The 20,141-nt window shown below is 38.0% G+C and overlaps 1 long non-coding RNA gene and 1 pseudogene across 2 annotated transcripts in view; both read right to left on the bottom strand.

The window, feature by feature from the left end:
* Window positions 1-52: 52 nt before the first annotated feature.
* Window positions 53-20,141, bottom strand: part of LOC143691402 (uncharacterized) — a 24,689-nt gene continuing 4,600 nt past the window's right edge. Inside the window, exon 3 of one of the 2 annotated variants that reach the window (XR_013179506.1) lies at window positions 53-295. This is a non-coding gene — a long non-coding RNA (uncharacterized LOC143691402). Of the gene's footprint in view, window positions 296-15,473; window positions 15,883-20,141 lie in introns of those variants that run through there. The other variant, XR_013179507.1, reaches the window with a different exon arrangement.
* LOC143691401 (costars family protein ABRACL pseudogene) lies at window positions 510-747 on the bottom strand (annotated as a pseudogene).

Below are 20,141 nucleotides of genomic sequence, written 5' to 3'. Positions count from 1 at the left end.
AGTAAAAAGTGGAATTATACTTTTACATAAACACATGTTTATTGGGAACCATTTCTGTGCTGAGAACTGTAAAGAAAACACAAAAGTTTAAGATATCCTCTTCTCCTTCCCCAATGTACTTCTTTAGTTAGGGGTTTGCTTTTTTTTTCAAGATAGTTACATGTCTTTATTACAAATGCATATATATTATAATATTTCTCGTGGGAGTTAGTCTTCAGCTTGTTTACATAGAATGGCAGTATCTTTTGATGTTTACCAAAAACAGCCTCATTGCCTCACCTTTCTCACCAGACTCCTGAAAAATAATAGGTGTTATTTTATTTCATAGGGTAATACATTAATTTTCTTGCAAGATATCAAAAACAAGAGACTTCCAAAATACAAGTCTTATATTGTTTTAAAGTTCTATAAAAATACATTAATTTATGCCCATGTTTGTCTGTTGACTTAACAATCCAGTTTACCAACAACAGAAAAAACAATACAGTACGCAAATGTACACAGCCCCATTACTCTTGCAGCAATATAATTTCAACTTCATCATGAACACCTTGCAAAAGGAGCTCTCCCAGGTATGTGACAATCTTCCTTCGTTTTGCAGCTTTGAGGGTTCCTACTAGTGCTTCAAAGGGGTTGGCACATTTGTCGTCTCGGAAGAGGACCCCAAATTTCACACTTAACTTTTCATCAGCATTTTTTGAACTCAAGCGATGCATTTCCTCCACTAACCTCATGATCCACATTCATTGCTGACTCCCCGGGAACTTACCATCTCAGTGTCTTCAGGTGGGAAGCGCGAGAGCTGCTGTCCCACCTAGTTAGGGGTGTTAAAGATATAATCTCATAGTACGCTTTAATGAGGCAATAAGTACTGTGTAAGTGATATTATTAGTTGGTGGTCCCTAAACCTGACCGACCATCAGTTTAACCTTTCAAAAGCCTGGTTCCAATCCCCAAAGATACAATCGGTAGGGCTGAGCTGAATTTTGGGTAGCTATATGTCTTTTTCTTTTTTTTTTTTTTTTTTACATACCTAGGCACCGGGAAACGAATCTGGATTTCCAGCATGGCAGGCGAGAACTCTGCCTGCTGAGCCACCGTGGCCCACTCAATGTGTCTTTTTTTAATAATTAAAATTATCCATACTATAATCTGGTTATTCTCTGAAATTTTGGGTGTTTATGTGACACCTGAGGCTCAGAGTTAGAGCACTGAATCCATGAAAGTCAGCATTACCCCATTCAGCAACTGTTAAAAAGCTGAAAAAGTGATCAGACTTCATGTAGAGATATGAATGGAGCTGATCTGGATAGGACTAAGGTAAATCAGAGTGCTGGGTGAAGGATGATCTGGCCCATATTTTCAAACTTCAAGCTCTGTGCAAGATCAAAGGGAGAAATGTTTATTTGGCACAAAATTTATATTTTTGGTAACACATTATATAATTTAACTTGTGTGGTCAATTTACTTGAACACATGGAATCTTGAATAGGGTGTGAGATCTTGTTGGTTTGTACAGGTTGGTGTGATGCCCTGATACATCCTAGAATAATTTGGGCAGAGAATTAAAAAGAATTTGCAAAGTCCCCTTGGGTGACTGGGGAGAAAGAAGGAAATATTCAGCTTCGCCGTTTGGGGAATTCCTGATATTTTTTGAGCACTGGGGATAATCAATTCAACAGGCTGAGACCTCGATCTTGGGGCTTGCCCCTATGAAACTTATTCCTGCAAAGGAGAGGGTAAGCTTATTGATAATTATACTTAGGAGTCACCCCCAGAAGGCCTCTTGTGGCTCAGATATGGCCTCTCTTAAGCCAATTTGGCAGATGAACTCATTTTCCTTTCCTCCTATGTGGAACATGAATCTAGGGAAGTAAATTTCCCTGGCAACTTGGGACCCGACTCCCGGGGATGAGCTGGGGCTAGCATCATCAGAATGAGAAACCCTTCTTGATCGAAAGGGGGAGGAGAGAAATGAGACAGTCTCAGTGGCTGAGAGGTTTCAAACAGTTAGGAGGTTATCCTGGAGGCTATTCTTATGCATTATGTAAATATTCCTTTTTAGTTGTATTGGAATGGCTAGAGGGAAGTACCTGAAACTGTTGAACTGTGTTATAGTAGCCTTGATTCTTGAAGAAGACTATATAACCACATGGCTTTTTCAAGTGGGCTGGGGTCAATTATGTGGTTGCATTTACCTGGTTGCTTCGCCAGGGTTAGAATGTCCAAGAAGTCCTCATTCACATGTTTGGTACCTCACTGAAAATAGCTGAGATTCTGTCTGTACATGGTCTTTCATTATTTAGTGCTCTAGCCCAAGCTTCTTTACAGAAAGACTGTATCTCCAAGAGCAAAAATAGAAGCTGCAAGATGTTCTAAGACCTAGGCCAAGAAGCTGCATTGTGTCACTTCTGTTATATTCTCTGGGACAAAGGAATTCACAGGTCAACCCACATTGAAGAGGTGAGGCAAAAGCACTCCACTTTTTTTTTAACTTTTAATTTTTTTCTTTTTACCAAGGTAACATTTAAATATACCATAAAATTTGCTAGGTTAGTCTTTGTTTTTTTAGTTAGGGAAGTTGTGGGTTTTCAGAAAAATCATGCATAAAATAGAGGGTCTCCATATATCATCCTATTATAACACCTTACATTGGTATGGTGCATTTGTTACAATTCATGAAAGCGCATTTTTGTAATTATACAGTTAATGGTTTAACTGTTTGTGTTGTACAGTTCCATGGGTTATTATTTTTTAATTTATAGTCTAGTAACAGTTAAATTTCTATTTTTAACTGTATTCAAGTATGTAATTCAGTGCTGTTGATTATGTTCACCATGTTGTACTAACATCACCACAATCCATTATGAAAAGTTTTTCATCACCCACAACAGAAACTGTCTGCTCATTAAGCTATAATTCCCCATTCCCCATTCCTCATTCCCCCAACCCTTGGTAAGCTTTAATCTACGTTCTACTTTCTGTCTATATGAATTTGCCTATACTGGATATTTAATGTAAGTGTAATCATACCATAGTTGTCCTTTTGTGTCTGGCTAATTTCACTTTTTGTCTTCAAGGTTTGTCCATATTGTCACATATATCAGAACTTCATCCCTCTTTATGGTTGTATTATATTCCATTGCATGACTATACCACATTTTGTTTATCAATTCATCTGACAAGGACGCTTGGGTTATTTCCACCTTTAGACTATTATGAATAAGGCTTTTATTAATTTTGGCATGCAAATACCTGTTCAAGTCCCTGTTTTCAATTCTTTGGGGTATAGTGTAGAATTTGACAATTGTACACTGACAGTCATGTGGTAATTCTATATATAACTTTTTGAGGAAATTTAAAGTTGTTTTTCACAGTGCTGCACCACTTCACAATCCTACCAGCAATACACAAGCGTTCCTATTTCTCTATATCCTCACCAACACTTATTTTCACTTCTTTTAATAATGGCTAATGGCTGTGAAGTAGTATCTCATTGTGGTTTATTACTTTTTAAATTTATTTTTTATTGGGTTACTTGTAGGTTTGCAGGAAAATCATACATAAAATATGGAGTTTCCATAAACCATCCTATAGTAATATTAGTGTAATTACTAATAGTAATATTAGTATTAGTAATACCTTGTATTGGTTTGGTACATTTACTACAATTCAGGAAAGAATTTTTTTTTTTTTTTTTGCATGTGCAGGTACAGGAAATCGAACCTCCAGCATGGCAGGCAAGAATTCTGCCAGTGAGCCACTGTTGCACCACCCACAATTATTTTTATAATTGTACTATTAATATAGTCTGTTTGTATTAAGTTCAATGTATTGTACAGTCCTTATGTTGCTTTTTTTAAAATTCTTGGTTTATGTACAACCTTAAAATTCCCCCCTGTGGTTTGTTCATATGAAACTTAACCCCACAAGAGATAGGTCAATGCCCATTTAAAAAAAGATAGGTCAAGCCTACTTAAAATTAGGCCTAAGAATCACCCCCAAGAGAACCTCTTTTGTTGCTCAGATGTGGCCTCTCCAGCCAACACAACAAGCAAACTCACCACCTTCCCCCTGTCTACGTGCGACATGACTCTCAGGGGTATGGACCTTCCTGGCAACATGGGACAGAAATCCTAGAATGAGCTGAGACTCAGCATCTAGGGATTGAGAAAAACCCTAGAATGAGCTGAGACTCAGCATCAGGGACGGAGAAAACCTTCTTGACCAAAAGCGGGAAGAGTGAAATGAGACAAAGTGTCAATGGCTGAGAGATTCCTAACAGAGTCGAGAGGTTATCCTGGAGGTTATTCTTACCCATTAAGTAGATATCACCTTGTTATTCAAGGTGTAATGGAGAGGCTGGAGGGAACTGCCTGAAAATGTAGAGCTATGTTCCAGTAGCCATGTTTCTTGAAGATGATTGTATGATGATTTAGCTTTCACAATGTGACTGTGTGATTGTGAAAACCTTGTGTCTGATGCTCCTTTTATCTACCTTGTCAACAGATGAGAGGAACATATGGAATAAAAATAAATAATGGGGGAACAAATGTTAAAAATGTAGTTTGAAATGCTAGTGATCAATGAAAGGGAGGGGTGAGGGGTATGGTATGTATACATTTTTTTCTATTTTCATTTTCTTTTTCTGAATAGATGCAAATGTTCCAAGAAATGATCATGATGATGAATATACAACTATGTGATTATATTGTGAATTACTGATTATACATGTAGAACGGAATGCTCAAAATAGGAATGTTTGTGTTTGGTGTTTTTTTGGTATTTAAAAAAAAAAAATTTCCCCCTGCTTTTTTTTGTTCTTTTTTTTTATTAATTAAAAAAAATTACAAGACAGAAACACATTCTTTTTTTTGATTTAAAAAAAAATTATTAATTAAAAAATAAACAAAATAAAACAACATACATAATCAGTAATTCACAATATCATCACTTAGTTGCATATTCATCATTTCTTAGAACATTTGCATCAATTTAGAAAAAGAAATAAAAAGATAACAGAAAAAGAAATAAAATGATAACAGAGAAAAAAAAGTTATACATACCATACCCCTTACCCCTCGCTGTCATTGATCACTAGCATTTAAACTAAATTTATTTTAGCATTTGTTCCCCCTATTATTTATTTTTATTCCATATGTTCTACTCCTTTGTTGACAAGGTAGATAAAAGGAGCATCAGACACAAGGTTTTCACAATCACACAGTCACATTGTGACAGCTGTATCATTATTCAATCATCCTCAAGAAACATGACTACTGGAACACAGCTCTACATTTTCAGGCAGTTCCCTCCAGCCTCTCCATAACATCTTGAATAACAAGATGATATCTACTTGATGCATAAGAGTAACCTCCAGGATAACCTGTCGACTCTGTTTGGAATCTCTCAGCCATGGACACTTTGTCTCATTTCCCTCTTCCCCCTTTTGGCCAAGAAGGTTTTCTCAATCCCTTGATGCTAAGTCTCAGCTCATTCTAGGGTTTTTCTCAATCCCTTGATGCTGAGTCTCCGTTCATTCCAAGATCTCTGTCCCATGTTGCCAGGAAGGTCCACACCCCTGGGAATCATGTCCCACGTAGAGAGGGGTAGGGTGATGAGACTGCTCGTTGTGTTGGCTGAAGAGAGAGGCTACATCTGAGCAACAAAAGAGGCTCTCTTGGGGGTGACTCTTAGGCCTAAATTTTAAGTAGACTTGACCTATCCTTTGTGGGGTTACATTTCATATGAACAAACCCCAAGACTGGGGGCTCAGCGTATAGCTTTGGTTGTCCACACTGCTTGTGAGAATATCAAGAATTCAACTTGGGGAAGTTGAATTTCTCCCCATTCTCACCACTCTCCGAAGGGGGCTTTGCAGATCACTGATTGAATCACTCTGGGATTCATCGGGGTGTCACTCTGGACAAACCAGTAAAATCTCATGTCCTACTTGAGATTCCAAGTACTTATGGCGTTCAATCAAACTATTTATATAAGTTATATTAGGAAATGCACTAGTCAAAATATAAATTTTGTAACAAATAAACATTTTTTTGCTTTAGTCTCACACAGAAGGTGACATTTTAAAATATTAATTATCATCTATTTTCAGTACCCTGCAATAATGACAATCCTTTGTTCTTCCTCATGCAAAAACATTTGTAAAATTGTACCTTGTACATTTCACTATTATTATACACTCTAGGCATTCCTAGATTATACCATCTCAATCTTTAACATCTATCTTTCTTTCTGATTTCATTTATGTCCCCAGCCCTCCTCCTTCTATCATTCTCACAGGCAGCTTCATTCAGTGTTTTAACGTAATTATATTACAGTTAGGTAGTATTGTGCTGTCCATTTCTGAGTTTTTGTATCCAGTCCTGTTGCACAGTCTGTATTCCTTCAGCTCCAGTTACCCAATATCTTACCCTATTTCTATCTCCTGATGGTCTCTGTTACGAACAATATATTCCAAGTTTATTCACTAATGTCAGTTCATATCAATGAGACCATACAGTATTTGTCCTTTAGTTTTTGGCTAGTCTCACTCAGCATAATGTCCTTAAGGTCCATCCATGTTGTTACATGCTTCATGACTTTATTCTGTCTCACAGCTGCATAATATTCCATCGTATATATACCACAGCTTGTTTAGCCACTTGTCTGTTGATAGGCATTTTGGCTGTGTCCATCTCTTAGCAATGGCAAATAATGCTGCTATAAACATTGTTGTGCATATGTCTGCTTGTGTTCTTGCCCTCATGTCCTCTGAGTAGATACCTAGCAATGGTATTGCTGGATCATACGGCAGTTCTATACTTAGCTTCCTGAGGAACTGCCAAACTGCCTTCCACAGTGGTTGTACCATTTGACATTCCCACCAACAGTGAATAAGTGTGCCTCTTTCTCCTCATCTTCTCCAGCACTTGTCATTTTCTGTTTTATTGATAATGGCCATTCTGGTGGGTGTGAGATGATATCTCATCGTGGTTTTGATTTGCATTTCCCTAATAGCCAGGAAAGTTGAGCATCTTTTCATGTGCCTTTTGGCCATTTGTATTTCCTCTTCTGAGAAGTGTCTGTTCATGTCTTTTGCCCATTTTGTAATTGGGTTGTCTGTCTTTTTGTTGTTGAGTTGAACAATCTCTTTATATATTCTGGATACTAGACCTTTATCTGATATATTGTTTCCAAATATTGTCTCACATTGTGTAAGCTGTCTTTTTACTTTCTCGATGAAGTTCTTTGATGTGCAAAAGTTTTAATTTTGAGGAGTTCCCCTTTCTCTCTCTCTCTCTCTCTCTCTCTCTCTCCCTCTCCCTCTCCCTCTCCCTCTCCCTCTCCCTCTCCCTCTCCCTCTCCCTCTCTCTCCTCCCTCCCTCCTTCCCTCCCTCCCTTCTTTTCTTTCTTGTGCTTTGGGTGCAAGGTCTAGGAAACTGCCTCCTAGTATAAGATTCGTAAGATATTTCCCTAAATTTTCTTCTAACAGTTTTATGGTCTTAGATCTAATGTTTAGGTCTTTGATCCATTTTGAGTTAATTTTTGTATAGGGTGTCAGATATGGATCCTCTTTCATTCTTTTGCATTGGATATCCAGTTCTCTAGGTACCATTTATTGAAGAGACTGTTCTGTCCCAGGTGAGTTGGCTTGACTGCCTTATAAAAGATCAATTGTCCATAGATGAGAGGGTCTATATCTGAACACTCTATTCTATTCTATTGGTCAGTATATCTATCTTTATGCCAGAACCATGCTGTTTTGACCACTGTAGCCTTATAATATGCCTTAAAGTCAGATAGCTTGAGATCTCTGACTTCATTTTTTTTCTCAGGACACTTTTAGCTATTCAGGGCACACTGCCCTTCCAGATAAATTTGGTTATTGGTTTTTCTATTTCTGAAAAGTAAGTTTTTGGAATTTTAATTGGTATTGCATTGAATCTGTAAATCAACTGAGGCAGAATTGACATCTTAACTATATTTAGTCTTTCAATCCATGAACACAGCATGCCCTTCCATTTATTTAGTTCTTCTGTGATTTCTTTTGACAATTTCTTGTAGTTTTCTTTGTATAGGCCTTTTGTATCTTTAGTTAAATTTATTTCTAAATATTTTACACTTTTGGTTGCAATTTTTCTTGATTTCCCCCTCAGATTGTTCATTACTAGTGTTTAGAAACAGTACAGATTTTTGAGTGTTGCTCTTGTAACCTGCCACTTTGCTGTACTCATTTATTAGCTCTAGTAGTTTTGCTGTGGATTTTTCAGGGTTTTCAACAAATAATATCATATCATCTGCAAACAGTAAGAGTTTTACTTATTCCTTTCCAATTCTGATGCGTTGTGTTTATTTTTCTTGTCTAATTACTCTGGCTAGAACTTCTAACACAATGTTGAATAACAGTGGTGATAGTGGACATCCTTGTCTTGTTCCTGATCTTAGGGGGAAAGTTTTCAGTTTTTTCCCATTGAGGATGATGTTAGCTGTGGTTTTTTCATATATTCCCTTTATTATGTTGAGGAAGTTCCCTTCTATTCCTATCCTTTGAAGTGTTTTCATTAAGAAAGGATGCTGAATTTTGTCAAATGCCTTTTCTGCATCAATCGAGATGATCATATGGTTTTTCTACTTTGATTTGTTGATATGGTGTATTACACTAATTGATTTTCTTATGTTGAACCATCCTTGCATACCTGGGATGAATCCTACTTGGTCATGGTGTATAATTCTTTTAATGTGCTGCTGGATTCGATTTACAAGAATTTTCTTGAGGAGTTTTGTATCTATATTCATTAGAGGGATTGATCTGTAGTTTTCTTTTCTCATAAAATCTTTGTCTGACTTTGGTATGAGGGTGATGATTTTAGCTTTGTAGAATGAGTTAGGTAGCTTTCCCTCCTCTTCAATTTTTTTGAAGAGTTTGAGCAGGATTGGTACTAATTCTTTCTTGAATGTTTGGTAGAATTCACATGTGAAGCCATCTGGTCCTGGACTTTTCTTTTTGGGGAGCTTCTTAATGACTGATTCAATTTCTTTATTGTGATTGGTTTGTTGAGGTCGTCTATTTCTTCTCGAGTCAATGTTCGTTGTTTATGCCTTTCTAGGAAGTTGTCCATTTCATCTACATTGTAGTATTTATTAACATAAAGTTGTTCATAGTCTCCTCTCATTACTTCCTTTATTTCTGTGGGCTCAGTGGTTATGTCTCCTCTTCCATTTCTGATTTTATTTATTTGCATCCTCTCTCTTCTTCTTTTTGTCAACCTTGCTAAGGATCCATCAATTATTGATTTTCTCATAGAACGAGCTTCTGGTTTTGTTGATTTTCTCGATTGTTTTCATGTTCTCAATTTCATTTTTTTCTGCTCTAATCTTCACTATTTCTTTTCTTTTGCTTGCTTTGGGGTTAGTTTACTGTTCTTTTTCTAGTTCTTCCAAGTGGACAGTTAATTCCTCGATTTTTGCTCTTTCTTTGTTTTTTTTTTTTTTGATATAGGCATTTAGGGCAATAAATTTCCCTCTTAGCACTGCCTTTGCTGCAGCCCATAAATTTTGATATGTTGTGTTTTCATTTTCATTTGCCTTGAGATATTTACTGATTTCTCTTGTAATTTCTTCCTTGACTCACTGGTTGTTTAAAAATGTGTTGTTGAGCCTCCATATATTTGAAATTTTCTGGTACTTTGCCTATTATTGATTTCCAACTTCATTCCTTTATGATCTGAGAAAGTGTTTTGTATGATTTCAATCTTTTTAAATTTATTGAGACTTGCTTTGCATCCCAACATATGGTCTGCCCTTGAGAATGATCCATGAGCACTTGAGAAAAAGGTGTATACTGTTGTTTTGGGGTGCAATGTTCTATTTATGTCTGTTAAGTCTAGCTCATTTATTGTATTATTCAAATTTTCTGTTTCTTTATTGATCCTCTGTCTAGATGTTCTGTCCATTGATGAGAGTGGGGAATTGAAGTCTCCAACTATTATGGTAGATGTGTCTATTTCTGTTTTCAGTGTTTGCCTCATGTATTTGGGAGCATTCTGGCTCAGTGCATAAATATTTATGAGTTATGTCTTCTTGTTGAATTGTTCCTTTTATTAATACATAATGTCCTTCATTGTCTCTTTTAATTGTTTTACATTTGAAGTCTAATTTGTTGGATATTAGTATAGCTACTCCTGTTCTTTTCTGATTGTTATTTGCATGGAGTATCTTTTCCCAACCTTCCACTTTCAACCTACGTATATCCTTGGGTCTAAGATGTGTTTTGTGGAGACAGCATATAGATGGGTCCTGTTTTTTAACCATTCGCCAGTCTATGTCTTTTGATTGGGGAGTTTAATCCATTAACATTTAGTGTTATTACTGTTCAGGCAGTACTTTCTTCTGCCATTTTGCCTTTTGGATTTTATATGTCATATGTAATTTCTCTTCTTTTTACCATTACTGATATTCTTCATTTCTACACTCTTCTCCACACCTCTCTCTCTTGTCTTTTCCTATCTGTCTCTAGCACTCCCTTTAGTATTTCTTGCAGAGCTGGTCTCTTGGTCATGAATTCTCTCAGTGAATTTTTGTCTGCAAATGTTTTAAATATGAGTCCCTGCTCATATTTTTTCCCTCATTTTAAAGGATAGTTTTGTTGGATGTAGAATTCTTGGTTGGCAGTTTTTCTCTTTTAGTATCTTAAATATATCATCCCACTGTCCTTTCACCTCCATGGTTTCTGCTGAGAAATTACACATAGCCTTATTGGGCTTCCCTTGTATGTGATGGGTTGTTTTTCTCTTGCTGCTTTCAAGTTTCTCTCTTTCTCTTTGACATCTGACATTCTGATTAGTAACTGTCTTGGAGTACATCTATTTGGATTTATTCAGTTAGGTACACTGCACTTCTTGGATCTGTAATTTTAAGTCTTCATAAGAGTTGGGAAATTTTCAGTGATAATTTCCTCCATTAGTTTTTCTCCTCCTTTTCCCTTCTCTTGTGGACACCCACAACGCGTATATTTGTGCACTTAATATTGCCATTCAATTCCTTGAGCTCATATTTTTTCATTCTTTTCCCTATATTTTCTTTTGCTTGTCAGGTTTAAGATGTCCCATCCTCCAGTTCACTAATCCTATCTTCTGCCTCTTGAAATCTAACATTGTAGGTTTCCATTGTTTTTTTCTTCTCTTCTACTGTGCCTTTCATTCCCATAAGTTCTGTGATTTGTTTTTTTCAGATTTCTGATTTCTTCTTTTTTTCATTCCTTGCCTTATTTATATCCTCCCTCAATTCATGGATTTGATTTTTGATGAGGTTTTCCATGTCTGTTCGAACATTCTGAATTAATTGTTTCAACTCCTGTATCTCATTTGAATTGTTGGTTTGTTCCTTTGACTGGGCCATAGCTTCAATTTTCCTAGTAACATTTGTTATTTTTTCTGCTGGTGTCTAGGCATTTAATTACCTTAATTAATTTATTCTGGAGATTTTCCCTTTTTTTTCCCTAGGATTTTCTTGATGGATGACTTTGTTGTACATCTGTTCTTTGACATTCAGTTCAGCTTATTCTAGTCCTCTAGATTAGGTTTTGTTTAATACATCAAATTTTTCAGTTCTTGTTTTTTTGTTTCTTGCTCTGCCTGTATGGTGCCTTTCCCCCACTGCTTAGGAGGGTCTACTTAGGTATTATAGACCCCAGTCAGATTTTCCCAACCAAACTGGTCTCCTCTCAGGAGGAAATAGTCACTTGCATCAGTTTTCCCTGAGGATGAGACCCAGCAGGTTGAAAGGCTTTCCTATGAAGCCTCTGCACTCTTGTTTTTTCCTATCCTGCCTGGTATGTGGTGCTCCTCTGCCTGCGGTTCGCAGCAGCATAAGGTGATGCAGTACTTTTAACTTCAGCCTTCTCTTCCTGCTGGGGGCATGGCAGAGACAGAGGACAGGTTGTAGGCTGGCTTTAATTGCTTCACTTTTCCAGACCCTGGGGTCTGAATTCCTTGAAGAAGGGATTCCACTTGAGCTGGGCCCCACCCCTTTCCTGGGGAAGGCATGACTCCAGACAAGCTCTCAAACAAGCTCAATTCTGCCTATGCCTGGGGCAGTAGAGCCTGAGAAGCCTTGTAGCTGTATCCAAAGAGTAATCAATCCTTAGAAACACAGCCACAAAAGAGAAAGAGAAAAATCCTTTTCAGAGCAGGACCCCTTTCCTCAGGTTTGCCAATCAAGAGCTTAATTTGGTATGTTGTCTCTGTATTGCCAGGTCCTATGTGCCCCTTTTTTCCTGCAGGGCCCAGACCTTTTCAGTTTTTTTAAAAAAAGCTTCTTTTTTTCTTTTTTCTTTTTCTGTCAGCCCTGTCCCCTCTGTGCCATGTCAAAAACCAGCGACCTTTGCTTTTACTTGAAGTTCAGCTGAGCTGGGGTCCTATTTTTAGCAGTCAGAATTTGTTAATTAATTCCACAATTGAAGTTTTTATTGCTCAGCCCCTGCTGCTAGTAAAGTTCCTTTCCTTTCCCTTCTGGGAAGCAGGCTGTGGGGGAGGAGGGCTGGTCACTGTGGCTTGGGGAACTCACAGTTCTTGGGGGACTTGCAGCTACTCCAGCTGGTCCAGACTGGGGTACACTGTGTGTCTGGTCATTGACATGGCCCCAGCAGTTGTTCTGTACTGTTCATGCCTATTTACTAGCTGCTGTGAAGGATGAACCAAATCCCACACCTCACTAAGCTGCCATCTTGGCTCTTGAGGCTTACTCTTGTGAAGCTTATGCAGGTAGCGGCATTAGTTTGTGTTCTCTAGAGAAACAGAATCAACAGGGTATACTTACAAATTTAAAATTTATAAAACTGTCTCCTGTGACCACAGGAACAAAGAGTACAAAATCTGGGCAGGATGTGAAGCTGACAACTCCGATGGAAAGTCTGGATGAACTCCACTGGAGAGGCTCACTGGCTAAAGCAGGAAGAGAGCCTGTCTCTTCTGAATCCTCCTTAAAAGGCTTCCAGTGATTAGATTGAGCATCACTCATTGCAGAAGACACTTCACCTGGCTGATTAGAAATGGAATCAGGTGCGGATGCAGCTGACATGATCATGATCTAACTCTATAAAATGTCCTCATTGCAACAGACAGGCCAGCACTTGCCCAAACAGACAAACAGGTACCACCACTTGGCCAAGTTGACACATGAAGCTGACCATGACAGTAGCATAGAAGCCCAGACTACTTATAGGCATGCCTAAAAGTTACTAACAATACTCAACTGCTCTGCATATAACTGGAAACACATTAATTCTCTCCAGAATAGGGTGCAAGTCCTTGGGTAATACTCATTCAAATATTCAAATATTCAAAATCCAAAGAGACCAACTAGGCATTGTGCCTCTTTTTTGGTCATAGGAGGGGCCAGATGCAGCAACTTATCCTTCACCTTAGACGGGATCTCTCCCCATGCCCCACACCATTGGACACCTAGAAATTTCCCTGAGGTGGAAGGCCCCTGTATTTTTGTTGGATTTATCTCCCATCCTCTGACACACAAATGCCTTACCAGTAAGTCTAGAGTAGTTGCTACTTCTTGCTCACTAGGTCCAATCAACATGATATCATCAATATAATGTACCAGTGTGAAGTCTTCTGGTAGGGAGAAACAATCAAGGTCCCTGTGGACAAGATTATGACATAGGGCTGGGGAGTTGATATATTCCTGAGGTAGGACAGTGAAAGTATATTGCTGACCTTGCCAGCTGAAAGCAAACTGTTTCTGGTGGTCCTTACTAATAGCCATTGAGAAAAAAACATTTGCCAATATAGCTGCATACCAGGTACCAGGGGATGTATTGATTCGCTCAAGCAATGATACCACATCTGAAACAGCAGCTGCAATTGGAGTTACCACCTGGTTGAGCTTATGATAATCCACTGTCCCCTCTAACACCCATCTGTTTTCTGCACAGGCCAAATAGGAGAGTTGAATGGGAATGTGGTGGGAATCACCACCCCTGCATCCTTCCTTCAAGTTCTCAAGAGTGGCAGTAATCTCTGCAATCCCTCCAGGAATCCAGTTTTGCTTCTGATTTACTATTTTGCTAGGTAAGGGCAGTTCTAGTGGCTTCCATTTGGCCTTTCCCACCATAATAGCCCTCCACCATAATAGCCCTCACTGCATGAGGTACAGAGCCAGTGTGGGGATTCTGCCAGTTGCTCATTATGTCTATATGAATTATACATTCTAGAACTGGGGAAACAACTACAGAATGGGTCTGGGGGCCCACTGGACCCAATGTGAGATGGACCTGAACTAAAACTCCATTGATCACCTGGCCTCCATAAGCCCCCACTCAGACTGGTGGACCAGAGTGACATTTTGGGTTCCCTGGAATTAATGTCACTTCTGAACCAGTGTCTAATAATCCCCGAAATATCTGGTCATTTCTTTTTCCCCAATGCACAGTTACCCTGGTAAAAGGCTGTCGGTCTCCTTGGGGAAGGCTTGGAGGAAGATTAACTATGGGCAGTGTAACAAGGTTCTCCCTCAAAGGGACCTGGCCTCCCCTTCATTCAAGGGGCTCTGGGTCTGTAAACTATCTGAAGTCTGGAAATTGATTAAGGGGCCATGACTCTGTGTTTTTGTAATTCAGGTTAGACTTCTGTTCACTTGACCTAGAACTGTTTTGTTTATATAGCTCAAACAAGAATTTAGTAGACTGCTCTTCTATTGTATTTCTAGGTATCCCCTGATTTACTAGTCAATGCCACAAATCTCTGCAAGTCATATAATTTTGACTCCTGCTTTGAGTTTGCTGTCTATTATAATAGCTACATCTACCCTGTTTTGGCAATTAAGTGTGGCCACCTGGCTTCTGCCAACTTGGGATCCTACCTTTATTGTAGGGCCCTTTTGTTCAATTTCTACCCTTGGGCAGGCCCTGGGCTTTGTCTTCTATGCTCTGGTAGCATCCTTTGAGGCTACCAGAGTGAAATTATACTTTTAAGCTAATGCTCTTGAGGCAAAAGGGGCTTCATTGCTCAGTTAAACACTTTGGGTAAAGGCTTTTACTTAGTTTTTGGTCTTTACATAGTCTTTACTTTCTTGCAAGCTCATAAATAAATTTTTAAAATGCCTTTTTGGGGAAAGGACATAGCATAATTAAAATAATTTTCAAAAAGTAAGATGAGTGGGAAGGATCACTCTACCCAATATTAAGACTTGCTGTAGAGCTATAATAATCTACAGTATGGTCTTAGAGGACTGAATGGAGAAACCAGAAATAGAACCACATTTAGGCCAAATTGACTTTTTTTTTCTGCATGGCCAGGCACCGGGAATCGAACCCAGGTCTCCGGTGTGGCAGGCAAGCCTTTTGACAATGGTGCAAAAGCAATTCAGTGGAGGAAGGACTACCTTTTCAACAAATGGTGTTGGAGCAATTGGATATCCATAGGTATTGCCATCATAAAACATGGTCCTATATAGTCAGGCCTGCTTCATCCCACAGCAAACAGAGAAACAAGTCTTTTTTTGCTTTGGTGAGAAGGTGAGTTTATTGAAGATGCATCATCAAGGAACTGGAGGAAAAAAAATATTTCCAAGACTAGTTTGTAGTGAGAAAGGTGACTTGAGCTTTTATAGTCCAAACAGACAAAAAGATGGCAAAAGCAGAAAAAAAGAAAAAGGAAAAAAAACTGAGTAAGTCACAGGATTCATTAAAATTTAGCAATAGTCGCCTGCTTCATTTTGTTTGGTCAGCACAACCTGTTATCTGGTAGGCCCTTCTCTTTTTCTGTTGATCTTTCAAGCCTTCAGTCTTGTCCTTTGAAGGGAGGAAGGTGTTGATATATATTCCGTATGGGTTTCATCCTGCTTTGAATGATATCTCTACAAGCAGAGCTGGGAAAAGACCTCATTAATGTAACCAAGAACAGAGAGTAAACAGTTGAGATTAATTGCAGCAAATTATACCAGCAAGAACTTTTAGGCTTGAAAAGAATCAAAGCTGCATGAGTAAAATGATTATAATAAGCATTTCTAGCTACTGAAGATTACAGTAAACATTTTCCAGCTACAGCATTATTTGAGCATTTTTAAAATTATCTAGCTACCACAGGCAGAAAAGAAATGAACCTTGACTTAAACTTCATACCTTCTACAAAAATTAACTCAAAATTCATCACAGATTTATATGTAAATTGAAAAACTATAAAACTTTTAGAACATAGGAGAAATTCATCAGGATCTAGTGCTAGGTGAAGAGTCCTTAGGCTTGACACCAAAATTGTGATCCATAAAAGAATAAATTGATAAATTGAACCTTATCAAAATTTAAAATTTTTCTCTACAAAAGACCCTCTTAAGAGGATGAAGAAACAAATTACAGACTGGAAGAAAAGATTTGTAAACCACGTATTCTACAAAATACTTGTATCTAAAATATTTAAAGAAATCTCAAAACCAGAAAATGGGCAAAAGACATGAACAGATATTTCACCAAAGAGCCTATGCAAATGGAAAATAAGCACTTGAAAAGATGTTCAATATCATTAGCCACCAGGGAAATGCAAACCACAATGATATATCACTACATAGCTATCAAAATGGTTAAAATAAAAACTAGTGACAACACCAAATGTTGGCGAGGATGTGTAGAAACTGGATCACTCATACATTGCTGGAGGGAATTTAAAATTCAACTACTTTGAAAAGTAGTTTGGCATTTTCTAATAAAATTAAACATGCAATACTACTCAGCATTAACATACTACCCTGCAACGGTACTCTTCGGCCATTTAACCCAGAGAAATGGAAATTTATGTTCACACCTAACCTGTATATGAACGTTCATAGCAGCTTTATTCATAATAGCCAAAAACTGGAATCAGCCCAAATGTCCGTTAGCAGGTAAATGGTTAAACAAATTGTTATACCCCTATCAGGAAATACTTCTCAGTAGTGAAAAGGAATGAACTACTTGATACATGCAACAACTCTTGATGGTTCACAAGGGCATTATATTGAGTGAAAAAAGTCAATTTCAAAAGGTTATATTGAAGGCAACAGTGTGTGTACTCCCTGTACTTTATTTTCTTTTTACTTTTTTGCCTTCTCCTTTGAGTCTACAATTATTTGAAAATGTAGAGTTTAAAAATGCCTTATTTTTTTTTAATCCCATGATTTTTTTTTTTTTTTCCAGAGGGAAGGCTGGTTGGGGTACTTAGGCATCCATACTGCTAGAAACAATTTCTCCCATTCTTAAAAACAAAACAAAACAAAACAATTTTTAGTTTTGAAATACTTCCAAACTTACAAGACAATTAGAAAAATAACACAAACCCCATACAGAGAACTCTAACATACCACTATTACCCCAGATACCTAAATCCATCAATTTAACATTTGCCACATTTGCCACATTGTTCTCTCTGTCCATCAATCTATCAATTCATCTATTAGTCCATCTTTCTCTCTATTTGTCATTCAATTTTCTGAACACTTAAGGGTAGGTTGTATACATCATGCTCTTTGAACATTTAATACTTCCATGTACATTACCTAAGAACAAAGGTATTCATTTATGTATCCACTTCAAGTGTAATTATCAAGTTCAAGACATTTGACATCAATATAAAACTTACATTCTATATTCCAATTTTTTCTTATGTTCAATAATGTCTTTTTGACATTCTCTCCTCTGTTCTTAGATCCTACCCAGTATTATGTGTTGCATTTAATTGTCATTATCTCTTTAGTTTATTTTTCTTTTTTTAAAAAATGGTGGGAACACACACATATACATATATAACAAACTTTTCCATCTCAACCACTCCCAAACATACCATCCAGTGGGATTAATCACATTTACTATGTTGTGGTACCCTCACCACCTTCCATTACTAAGGCTTTTCCATCTCCCCAAACAGAAACCCTACATCCATTTTGCATTAAATCCCCTATCCCCTACCTCTTGTCCCTGGAAACCTGTACTCTAATTTCTGTCTCTATGTGCTTGCATAATCTCTGATATTTTCTTTGTAGGTACTGTGGGGCTTAAATTTAACATCCTAAATCTGTAACAATCTTGTTTGCTTTGATAACAACTTAACTTCAATAGTGTACAGACACCATGTTTCCATATTCCTCTTCCCCCCACTTTTATGTAGTTGTCACAAATTACATGTTTATATATTATGAATCCGAAGCCACTGATTTATCATTACATTTTATGCATTCACCATTTAAATCCTGTAGCAAGTAAAAAGTAGAATTACAAACCCAAAATACAATAGTACTGATATTTATAAAGTCTTATATAGCTTCAACCTATTGTCTATTGTCCTTTCCTTCCAACCTGCAGGACTCTATAGCACCACCTGTGGGGCTCCCTCAGGTTTCCCCACTCCAGTTCCCATTAGTCAAAATTAGTAAACGATTTCCTTTTCAAAAAAACAACAAAAAACCAAATAGGCAAAAGGCAGCTTAAGCTTTGTTCTTTCTGAAGATCAGATGTAATGACCCACAGCAGGAACTACCCCTAAAAAGTTAACATACTCTTTAGCCCCAATCAATTCACAGGTAAGGAGAGGTCCTCAATTTGGGGACAGGCATTGCATGATTGGGGTAGGAAGGAGAACATCACAGCTAGATAGATGGGTTCTGAGAAAGCACATTTAGAAAAAAGCCCCATCATAAATGGGATCCAGAACTACGATAGGTATCTCTGTCAGGGTAGTCATGAGGGAGTGACTTGCCACAGCTTTCTAGCTCTCAATTTCCCCCATTGTTGTCATCTGGGCTGGTGAGGCTGTAGGTGGGGCTGGTGGGTGAGTAGCCGGGGAGGTGGGCAAGTAGTTAGAGGCTTTGGGAGAGTAAGTAGGGCTAATAAGTGAATACTTGGGAGAGGTTGGGGTATAGACAGGAGAGGCTGGTGAGAAAGTAGGAGCCATCTATAAGTGTTTTGGGGGTGATGGACAAATAGGTGGGGCTGGTAGGTGAGTACTGGGAGAGGTGAATGAATATCTGAGGCTGGTAGAGGAGTACTTGGAAGAGTTTAGTGTGTGCTCTGGTGAGCTGGGGCTGTACGAAGGACTGGTTGGGGTGTACTTTGGTGAGGTAGGGCTGTAGCTAGGAGAGCTCAGGGTGTAGGTTGGAGACAGGTGTGTGTCGTGGGTTTGAAAGTGAGTAGTTTGGAGAGGTTGGGGAGTAGTTGGATGAAGGTGATGAGTAGCTCTGAGAGGTGAGGCTGCAGTTAGGGATGGTTGGCATGTAGTTAGGACTAGTAGGTGAGTAGCTGGGTAATGCTGTGCTGTAGCTGGGTGGCACTGGGGTATCAGTGCTCCCCCTTTTTTTTTTCTAAAAGCAGTTTTATTCACACACCATGCAACCCATCCAACGTGTACAATAATAGCTCTCAGTATAGAGTTGTGCTTTCATCGCCACAATCAATTTTAGTACATTTTCATTGCTTCGGAAAGAAATACCTCATACCCCTTATACCCTGCCCCCCATTAATGACACTTAGCATTGTGTGGTACCTTTGTTATAACTGATGGAAGAATATTAAAATATTACTGTTCGCTATAATTCATAGTTTGCATTAGGTGTTTTCTCCCCATATACTATCCTGTTATTAACAACTCATAATAGTAACATACACTTGTTCTAGTTCTTGAAAGAACATTTTTATATTTGTGCTATTAACCACCCTCATTGACTACAGCAGGGTTCACTATGCTATACCTTCTGACATAAAACAAGTCCCATGTTTTACCTTCTGACTTTCTTTCTAGTAACATACATGGACCTAAACTTCCTCTTTCAACCACACTCATTCGCAAACAATTCAGCATGGTTAATTACAATAATATGCTACTGTTAGCTCTATACATTCCCAAAATTTACAATCAACCTTATTAAAAATTCTCCACAAATTAAGCATCAGCTCCCTGTTCTCTACTCTCATTCTATCCCCTGGTAACCTGTATTCTAGATATTAATTCCATGCGTTTCCTCATTATATTTAGTTCACATGAGTGAGATCATATAATATTTGTCCTTTTGTGTCTGGCTGATTTCATTCAACATGATGCCCTCTAGGTTCATCCATGTTGTTGCACACATTCTGAATTCATTTCTTCTTACAGCTAAATAAATAT

This window comes from Tamandua tetradactyla, chromosome 7 (assembly GCF_023851605.1).
Source record: "Tamandua tetradactyla isolate mTamTet1 chromosome 7, mTamTet1.pri, whole genome shotgun sequence".
In the NCBI taxonomy this organism is placed as follows: domain Eukaryota; kingdom Metazoa; phylum Chordata; class Mammalia; order Pilosa; family Myrmecophagidae; genus Tamandua; species Tamandua tetradactyla.
The sequence above is the reverse complement of the archived record's forward strand: the minus strand, read 5'-3'. Positions and strand labels throughout refer to the sequence as shown.